The sequence below is a fragment of the Apteryx rowi genome, unplaced genomic scaffold (genome assembly GCF_003343035.1).
Source record: "Apteryx rowi isolate R43461 unplaced genomic scaffold, aptRow1 scaffold_491, whole genome shotgun sequence".
NCBI classification, from domain to species: domain Eukaryota; kingdom Metazoa; phylum Chordata; class Aves; order Apterygiformes; family Apterygidae; genus Apteryx; species Apteryx rowi.
This window is the reverse complement of record NW_020450751.1, coordinates 216,286-226,565: the sequence shown is the minus strand read 5'-3', so window position 1 is coordinate 226,565 and position 10,280 is coordinate 216,286. Positions and strand designations below refer to the sequence as shown.

General features: G+C 37.5%; 1 protein-coding gene and 1 long non-coding RNA gene across 2 annotated transcripts in view; both read left to right on the top strand.

Moving 5' to 3' along the window:
• The window catches only part of LRIT3 (leucine rich repeat, Ig-like and transmembrane domains 3), a 24,133-nt gene extending 15,774 nt beyond the window's left edge, over positions 1–8,359 (top strand). Inside the window, exon 5 of the transcript XR_003255699.1 lies at positions 8,334–8,359. The gene's annotated coding sequence lies outside the window, so the exon portion shown is untranslated. The remainder of the gene's footprint in view (positions 1–8,333) is intronic.
• A 150-nt stretch (positions 8,360–8,509) lies between these two features.
• On the top strand, positions 8,510–10,280 carry LOC112972476. Its single transcript, XR_003255703.1, has 3 exons — positions 8,510–8,567; positions 9,175–9,258; positions 9,976–10,280. It is a non-coding gene; the product is annotated as an uncharacterized LOC112972476 (long non-coding RNA).

Genomic DNA, 10,280 nt, shown 5'->3' with positions numbered 1-10,280 from the left:
GCACTCCCAGGTCCTTCTCTTCAGAGCTGCTTTCCAGCAGGTCAACCCCCAACCTGTACTGGTGCATGGGGTTATTCCTCCCCAGGTGCAGGACCTTGCACTTGCCTTTGTTGAATTTCATGAGGTTCCTCTCCACCCACCTCTGCAGCCTGTCCAGATCTCTCTGAATGGCAGCACAGCCCTTTGGTGTATTGATTACATACCTAGAAGAACTGTTTTGATGGGAAACTGGGAATCTTCCCTTTCCTTTAGGAGAACTATTACTTCAAAATTACAGATCAAAGCTTATTTAATTAAAATTGTGGAATTTGTTGGTATCACTAGCGTAGGATTAAATTTTGCCTGCTGGAATGTTGGAGAGCTTGATGAGAAGAAAAACATTTTGTCAAAAAAAAAAACCCCTTAAAAATAAAACCATAGCAAAAAATAAACAAACTCAATTCACCATAGCATCTACATGACAGTGCTCAATGATTGGGGATGGTAGAATGAATATTTGAGACCAGGGAGTTGTGGTAAGGAAGCAGGTGAGAAGTTCAAAAGTATGAAATCCACTTATCTGCCTGTGCTTTTAGTATTAATCGTAGTGTTCCTTTCTGTGTTACTAGTATTTGTGGTCAAAAGGTGATCTTTTTTTCTTCATATTCTTTTTCCATGGGTAATTTTGACTGCAATGAAAATGTTTTTATTCTTCTAAGTGGAATATATTGACCTTGACAATTCTGGGGTTTTTTGGTTTTTTGTTTTTTGTTTTTTCAAATATTGGATTCTTTAGGGAAAAAAGATTGTTCTTGCTTCAAAAAAGTAGTTCATCTGAAAAGTCATCCATGGTAAACTAAGCTTTTAACAGGAGACCTGTAGTGTTGCACTATTTGCCTTCCATTCTCCTTATAGATAGTGTAGCCGGTAGGCATTGCTGAAGGTGTTCCCAATTAAAAACACCACAATTGTCACTGAGAGATTATTTTAACATTTACTTTTAATCCCTAGGGAATGTGTGTCATTTAAAGTTTAAAAGCTTTGCAAGAAACTTAAATGTAATTCTAGAGTTCTCTTCTTCAGAAGTGCTATCACCAGGCTTTTAGGTGGTGCATCAGTATATCAGACTGCGGTGGTATGAAGCTCATTTGTAGAGAGCTCATTTGCTAACCTGAAACCTTTAGGTTTGTCTAATCCTTGTGGAATTAGCACATCCTAAAGTTAGGAATGAATTTCTGTGAACACATATATATTATCAGTATATCAAAAATGGAATGTATCATAAAGGACATGTTCCTTAAAGAAAATGCCACATACATTGTTTTTTCCACAGTTCTTGAGATAACAGAGTTATTTAATCTGGACATGCTTCAGTACATCATGTCAAAACAGCACATTTGCTGTAAAATTTCAATAGGAATTGAATACACACAGGCCAAATCACAAACTAAACCCAGGCACCCTTTACCTTCTCACCCAGGACTGATATAATGGAAGAGCTGAAGAAATACTTGTGGTAACAGAAGCAGTTTTTTAATACTACAAATTGCTAAGATTCATGATAGAATTGTTGAGATATATTTTGTCATCTTTAGTCAATTTGAGTAACATCTTCTGAAATGCAGTACTGAATCAGTCATCATTATGAACAGTGGATGCCTATAATCTGTGCTTGGCTTGTAGGAAGCTTTGGAGAGAATTTTACCAATGGTTATGTGCTGCCTTTCATATATTTTTGCACTTTGTTAGCTCAATTCATCCTGTGCTTCACTGAAAAGATTAGACTTCTTATATACATTACCTGCAAAGGGTGTGTAAAATCTGAATAGTTAATGTAACTGTTAAGTAATGTGAACTGAATTACAAATAGACCCTGTGTTTACTCGAAGTTTTAGTGGGCCTCAGCACTTGTTGTAGTTGACCGTAATCTTGTCCTCAAGGGGCACTTACTAAGCCAAACTTCAGGCATCTGTTTTAGTCGTGGCCTTTGCTCACAGTAAGCATTGTATTCCTTGCACTACTGTAAGATTCTCTTGCTTTTTTCTGAGGGGCAGTAGGGGGATTAGGTTAAGAAACAAAATCCTTTAATATTTATGAGKAAAATGTCTGTAATAGTAAGAAAAAAATTAAAATTGTGCTATATTTAAGAAACTAGACTAAAGACATTTGAAATTCATTACCTTTTTTAAAGAAGTAATTCAACTAGTATAGTGCTTCTAAGTTGTTTTGATGTGAAAATAAAACATGAGCATGTGCTTGCCTGACCCTTTCTTCTTCATTTAGCTTTAGACTATATGCAATAAATGTGATTTTGGGGACAAGAGGAAATCTGAGGAGAAACGAGAAAAAATGCAAAAAGAAGGCTGAGACGTGTTGGGGAGTAATATCATAGGGAATGCTGAGAGTATGTGCCACAAAGTCTTCCTTGCGATTCTGTCACGTACATGGCAAAGATACTGGGGTATCTGCAGATGGGTAGTCGTAAGAGGATGGATGAAGGTACTGCCTGCATATTACAGTGAGTGGAGCTCTGTATGCATCCAATTTGGACAGGGTATGAGGAGCTAAAAAATTGGAGCATAGAACAGGGGCACTGAGGGAATATGAAGAACGTACCTGAAGCTGGTCTTAAAGCCGGCCTGTGTCCCAATGGAAGTTTGTGAGAGCTCTTTGAAGACAATACTTATAAACTGAAAAGGGGAGGGTTCCTAATTTATGCATCTTTTGCAGTGAGAGGAATATGCTTCAATCACAATTCTGGCTAGGGTGTAGATAGACATATAGACTATGATGGACTGTTGGGGTGTACAATTTTCTTTTAAAAACAGCACTTCTGTTAGATGTGTGCCTAGAAGAGGAGCCATCTTGAATTTTCTGCAGGGGCACCAAAGGAAGTTTCAAGGTGAACTTTTTTCTTTTAGTGATTTAACTGGTTGTAGACTGGAAACATGCTCACCTGGATGTCTTCCCTAACAGAATTCATTATATAGTTTGAGGTGTTACAGTCAGCTTCAGAAACTCCAGGCTAGCTTTCCATTGTTGAAAAGGAGAAGTTTTGAACAGATGTGTTCTGTTTTCTTTTAAATCATTGACAAAATTTCCCTCTGAATCCTGGAAGACCAGAATTCACATCAGAATGGAGGTGTGATTAATCTGTCAGTTCTATAAACTATGGTGATCCATAAATCTCAGAGACTCCCTTGCCAAACAGTGGCAAAAGTCAAGCTGAAATGTGAATCTGAAACAGTGTATAGCAAGGAGAGAATTCTCTTTACAGTGGTGCATGCAACACATTATTCATCAGTGTTCGTGCTGGGAATTTTGCCAATCATTATTGCAGAAAGCAACTTTGAACAAAAGGATATTATCTTTCTCAAGACCTAAATAGTAATTATAAAGATGCGCTTTCTCCAAGTTTCCTAAGTCCTAATTTTAGTTATGAAATAACATCCTAACTTTGTGTTTAGAAAAGAATGTGAAATTGCTCCAATTATTGCAGCCAGTTCAGTAGCACCTGTCAGGTATGTGTTTGAAATATATTTGGTCTAATTTAGCATCTGTTGTTTTTGCAAAATAGTTGAATGGCTTAAGAGTGGTATGATTGCAGTTGACAGAACAAATCACTAACTTGAACCTCTCGTAATAGTAGAATACCAATTTCCCCACAATATGTAAAATACCACAYTTTGGAGAAGATGCTCTGACAAGAAAGTAACAAGAAAATACTTTTTTCTAGAAGGYGATGAGTAATAAAAGATTTGGAAAATCTTTTTAAGAGGGATTCAAAGGAATTGGGTGGAGTTTTTTGTGAAGGTGTCTTAAGAGGATTCAGTAAAATACTCCAGGTCAGGAAAAGGCTAAAATGGAATGTATTTTTCTCCTATCTCTTACTATAGGAAGAAGGAACTTTATGTGTGTGTGGATGTAGGGCAGGAATATAGAGTATTACAGTGTTGCCTAATATGGAATTCAGGCACTTTCTTCTGAGGCCTATAGTACTGGCCATTACAAAAAAAATAAATAAAAAACAAAAAACAGAATAAAGTAAATTTATAAACAGATCTCCAAATCATGTTCTTGCTTGACTCCTTCTCACTTAATCCTCCGACTTTAATATTGTTTTGGAAAGCAGGAATAAAGCAATACATACAGTTTGCCTTGTAATAATTCCCAGTCTCTAAACAATTACACCTTTGTTGAAGAAAAAAGAAATTAAGTCCAATACCCGTAAATATTTTTTGTAAGAATCTGATTTAATTAATGATGCTGAAGTCTAATGCCATGGGATGATCGGATCGAATTCTGAGTCATGTGTCTTGAATTTTTATGCTGCTATGATTTAGCCAAACATTTGAGCCTCCAAAAATAACCTGTACCAATTATATTTTTTGTTTCATAGCCCAGTCCCTTGTGTTTAAGATCACGTGGAAGTGTAAATTACAGAGGGAGAAAGAGGACAATATAAGAGTATGGTAAGCAGCCAGCTACACAGCATGGCAAATTAAATTCAGAATAACTACTTCCTACTGAAATTCTTTTAAATTTTATCTTTACTTGACTTTTGATAGAGCCCTTTTCTATGTTAGAGTAATCCTGCAGTGTGCTGCTAGCTTCAGTTTACACATGAATGACATTGTTTATGGGTATTTTTCCAGAGCACCCTCTAAGGTCTTGAGAAACCTGTTCTGGTTTCTTGCTGATTGGTTAAAAAATATTTAAATCAGTATTTCTTGTTTTCTGGCATAAAAGTGACATGGTGGAGTGATTTGCTATCTGCTGAAACATGAATGCAAAAACAGAGGTCATTAACACTCCTGTTCGTTGTGGAACTCGAACTTAATGACTGAAGGTCACTAACACGTCGCTATTGTAGTGGTTGCTGTCTGCATTGCATCAATAGCCACAAAACACTCTGTTCTTAAAGTTAYGTGCTGGTCATTCTAAGTTCATTCTAAGATCTGAGGCTTACTTATTTATTTTTGGAGAAGATTCCTAATATTGAGAAATAGTTTGGGGCAAAGRATCTCCCTAGAATGGTACAGGCATATTTTAGTGCACAAAAGTGCTGTTATGTGTTCCTTAGTTCTTCTTTTGAATATATCTGCACTTAATAGGTTTTTTTTCATCTTTTGGCAAAAGCATTAGTAATAGTTAAATATTTGATCCAATTCAAGAACCTGTGACTTGAAGAGAGTTTTTAATAACTGATCTCTTCTGAAGGTATAATTGCTTTGTTGCATAAGAGTGAACAGGAGGTGGTTTTTGGTAGCAGAGGACAAGAAATTTTGATCTGAATTGCTTGTTAACATGYGCTGCTCAAACCTCTCAGAGACATAAAAGTGAAAAAAGAAATGTCCGTTTGATATGCTCACGCAGTGGCAGCATATGTGTTYGGGGCAGGTGTAAAATTACAGTGAAAATCATATCCCGAAGCCTTAATCAGATTTTACTCTTATTTTGCCTTTACTTTCACTAATATTTTGTAAAAATTTAGTAACATTTACTAATATTTCTCTTATGTTAGAGTATCAGGCTTGAGGTAAATTATAGGCTTTAAAAATACTTAAGTAACCCTTGGAGAACATAAGACTGAAATATTCTCTTACCCAAGAACCTAGTCGCTTTCAGGTTTCTATGGGAGAAAAAGGAAACATGCTTATTTAGAGCTGTGTGGATGATTTAGGTCAAGAATCTGTCCCTTCTATAAGACAGGCCTAGTCCAGAGTTTTTAGTGCACTCAGCAGGAGTTTGATACTGACTTCAGTGGGTGCAGGATCATTTTCTCTTAGTGTCTGGAAGCAAAGAGCTGTCACTCTGGGTATTTAATCCTGGAACGTGATGATGAGCTTGTGATCCGACAGCACTTGTGGAGAGTCCTCGCCCTTGGTCCGCGTGTTTTACAGCAACGAGCGGCTGCGCACATTGAGAATTTATGCACGAATCAGTGTCTTTGACTTCTGTGCCAACATACATGAGGTAGGTCCTCCTGTAAATCTGTCTGGAGATATATAGATATTATTAGTGTTTCACTCTTTGGTCCAGATATTTTAGGTATTTGGGTTTTTTTCTTGTGATGCATTCTGCCTTGCCTGTGAGCCCAGTTCCAAATAAGGCAGTCAAGCTCATTCGCACAAATAGAGAGGTTTCTTTAGCATTGGGAAACACATGCAAACTCTCAGAATAGATTTCCCCTGCCCCTCTCCCCTTACTAGAGTCTTGTTTCATTTTGGAAAACTGGGCACCTATGGCTAATTTTTAAAGCACTGCCCAAGAGGTATGTCTAACTCTCTCCCATGGGCATTACTGAGAAGGATTTGGGTGGGTACTCCCTTCTATAATTTTATGCTAATGCCCAGCTGACCTTATCTGCAGTAGTATTACAGTATTACACAGAATGGCCCCTAAGTACTTCTACTTTTCAGTAAAGGTGTTATAATAGGTTGGGGTAAGTCTTATAAACGGTGATTTTGGTCCAACTACTATGCTCATTATTCTTGTGTTTTTAGTTTGGTAATTTGTGAAATGACTTGAGAGCATTAAGAAATTTTTTATATGGTGTACAAGGCACTGAATCCCATAAATGCTTTCCTAGTACTTTAAGCTAGCTGGCATATTCCTACTGATGTGTTGTGCCAGTTCTAGTAAAATCACAGAGGGCTTCTGTGTTTTTTATTTCATAGCACTAATAGGAATTTTATGTAACAAACTTAGTTTGCTCTTTGAGAAATAAAAGTTTCTATGATACAGTGTGATGATTTCTGGTAGACACAAAGTATAAACATTTACATATCTCATGTGAAGAAAGGTATCTTACTGTGCTTTTCTGTATATAAGTAAACTTACATTGCATGCTGAGAGTGACAATAAAAATGATATCTAAAAGTTTTCAGTGATTTGCAACACCACTTGGGAAGAAGCCTGGTTTTTAGTTCCAGTGCAAATAATGTATAAACCCAAATTAATTTTCTCTTTTTCGTTTTATTTGGTGGCCTAATTTGTTCTCTTTGTGATCTTAGCAGCAGTAATAAATTAATAATTACTTTGCGATTTTGAATAGTATCTTCCATAAAAGTATCTCAAATGCACTTTGTAACCACTAGTAAATTAAACATCCCTCCTTCATGCAAAAGGAAAGCATCAGTTCTTTTTACAATAAAAAAAGAAGCTAGTGAAGTGCAGATATCTTAAGTAGTCTTGCCAAGATCACACAAGGTAGCCTGTGGCAGGGATGTAGATGGAATGAATGAATCTTTTAGTAGCATGCGTATATGGTTGTAGCAGTCACAGAATTGCCTGTGCACCCTGTATATATTTTAGTTTGCAAAGTCTAACTGTGCCGGATTCCACCTTTGCTTTCTCTGGATTGTCAGTTGTCAGCCTAGTCTAAGTCAAAGGCTACTCCAATTGACAGATACTGGTAACTGTAAGGGAGGTAAATATATCTTTCAGGATCTGTTCATTCACATTTCAGTGAGGCAGAAAATGTACATTGGCATGCAGCTGAGGAGACATTTTGTAAGAATGTATGTGACTGTTCATGGGCACTTTGCTTCAGTCTTGTCTGCCAGTTATGCAATCGCTTGTGGGCTGATCTGTTACAGACTGAGATTCCTCAGTCTTTAACGCTTAACCCAGTGCTCATTGCTTGCTTGATCAGTCCCTGAGACTAAGCCTTTGTTAGGTTGATACATTTTCTTTAAGAATGCTATGGGAATATTACTGTTTCTGACTTCTACAGGTAATCTAATGGGATTTCTGTAGGGCAGTAGTGTTTTACAGGACACAGAGGCAAAGGCTATTGCTTAGAATTGCTTCCTCCTTTCCTGAAATCACCACTGTTACTGGCGTCCGAACTGAAGCCTTCATATTCACACTCTCACCAGCAATACAGAATCTGTCTGAAGCTTTCAAGTACACGGAATGAGTATTTGGGAGTTAAATGTATGGTGGACTACTGCTTGTGCTTAGTATCCCTGCCTTCTTTCCCACTGCTCTCCTTGTCTCTATTCAGGAGCAGAATTGACAGCTGTGGCCTTGAGCAGGGTGTGTTTGGTAGCTGCAGGACTTAGATGCCAAGTTCTGGGATATCATTCTCGCAGTGGCATTTGGGTCTGYGATAGACTCTTTGGCATTGCTCTCTCTGCAGCTGTGAGGCTGTTTGTGGGGTGGTGTTGGGTCAGGCTGCCTCTTCTATGGCTGGGCCCCTTGCAGGTCTCTTGCTACTTTCTCTACCAACTTCTTCCTGATATGTTATAGGAAAACCACATGCAGGACTCTTATGGCTGTTGCGGATAGGATCTAACAACCCTTCTTTTTTTTCTTTTTTTTTTTTTCTTTAAAATTATTTCACATAGTAAACACCACCAGATCAAGAACTTGGACTTCCATTGCAAAACTGATTTTCAGCAGGCTGTGGGCAACTTTGTCAGGACATCTGCTGGTCAAATATTTATTAATTAGGAAATATTTGCTTCTGAAGATCTCCTGAATATTTATTAGATGAAGAGAATTCCAGAGGCTGGCAGCCTCCGAGAGCATCTTGCAGTCTATTCACAGGAGTTGAGTACTGGGCACTGACATCATCTCTGGTAATCCCAGTGTCTTGAGTTCATGTGCTTTTGTTGTGGAAAGCTGGCTATAATAATGCCTGTGTCTATTTATTTATAATCCATCTTGTTTGATTCTGTCTTTATTTGTGTCAGTGATATACACATGTAAGCTTATGCATGTGTGTGTTCATGGAAGTATGCCAAACTAGTGTAATAGAAGCACCAACTGACATGAAGTAATCTAACAACGAAAGTGAATTAGATTGGTAAATGCACGGATTCTATTCCACACAGCCAGTGAAGCAGCTGTAAAACAAAACCTTAAAGTAGTCCACGGTGTTCATTTTTCTAAGGAGCAGCATGGTCACAAAGAGAATGAACCATCTGAAAAGGTCTGTAATGTGGAAGACAGAATATGACTGAAATAGGTGTTTTAATTATTCATCCTTCCAGCCAGAACTCATGGGGGGAAAGAGGAGGTCCATAGGAAATAGCAATACCTCTGATAAATGGACTTCACAATAAGAACCCATGGACAGATTTTTAAAATCCTGATCTCTTACTGATATCAATGGAAGTCTTGAATGCTTATCAACTCTGAAAATCAGTGCCAGATTTCAGTCAGTGCCTTTGTTCTGACTTTTAGAGTGTCTGGTTCCAGTACATGTACTAGGAATGATGTCGCTGTCAGTGAAACACAGCTATCTCTGGGATGGAAAGCAACTGTGAGGTAAAACACTATGGGGAGGATATGTTTTTTGACCTTCAATAGTGAAGGAATGTCATACCTGTTACTAAGATCTTTTCTTAAATACTCTTGCATAATAAACTGCACAGACCTTAGTCACGGTAACTAAAGACCTGTTAAAGTTTTAGCTTCACTTCAGAGAGCCAAATACTGTTTCATCATGCTATTTAACTACTCCTTATATCTCCTAACATAGAGGCTTAATGTAGTCATCTAACAATGATAAATGTCACGAGTCAGTAACATGTGGCTTCCCCAGAATGTTTCATTGTTGTTCTGACTGTCTGGATATGAAGCATATTTAACTTTCTGGATCCTTCTGTGGATTGCAGTGTGGTCTGTCTGATGAAATAAATATTCACAATACAGAAACTGGTGAAAGGTACATGTCAAAATGTTAAAAAGCTTAAAGAAGATAATATTGGTTATAATTAGCATTATGATTTCAATTAGGTTTTTTTTTGTGTCTTTTTCTTTTCCTTACAATCAGATTATAATAGGAGAAATTGTAACACTATCAGAAAAAATATGAAATTCAAACTGCCAAGACCAGTTTGGGGGATATTTGTCATCATTATTGCTATGAAATAAACTGAGACAACTGGAAAGAGATTACCTACAAGAGCACTTAGTTTTCATAAAACTTTCATGATTAAAGCCATGCTCTTTAATTAATTTTACTAATAAATTRACTTACAGCATCCTGTCAGCTGAAGATCATCTCCAAATTGTTGAAGAGAACAATAAGTGACATGCCTGAGGCCAAAAAGGAATGACCATCATACTTCAGGAGGAGATTTCAAGCATTCCTGGCTTTTAGATATCACAAGAATATGCTATTCTCTCTCATGCTGTGCCTCTCCCCCCGCCTCTCTGACAAACGCTTTAATATTGAATTATCCGCAAAGTGGATTCAACCTGCTGAAAGGACATTAGCGGTGCTGAATCAAGCACTGTTAGATCAGAAGAAGTATGTTCATCAGAGTTGGCAATCCTGAGATCAG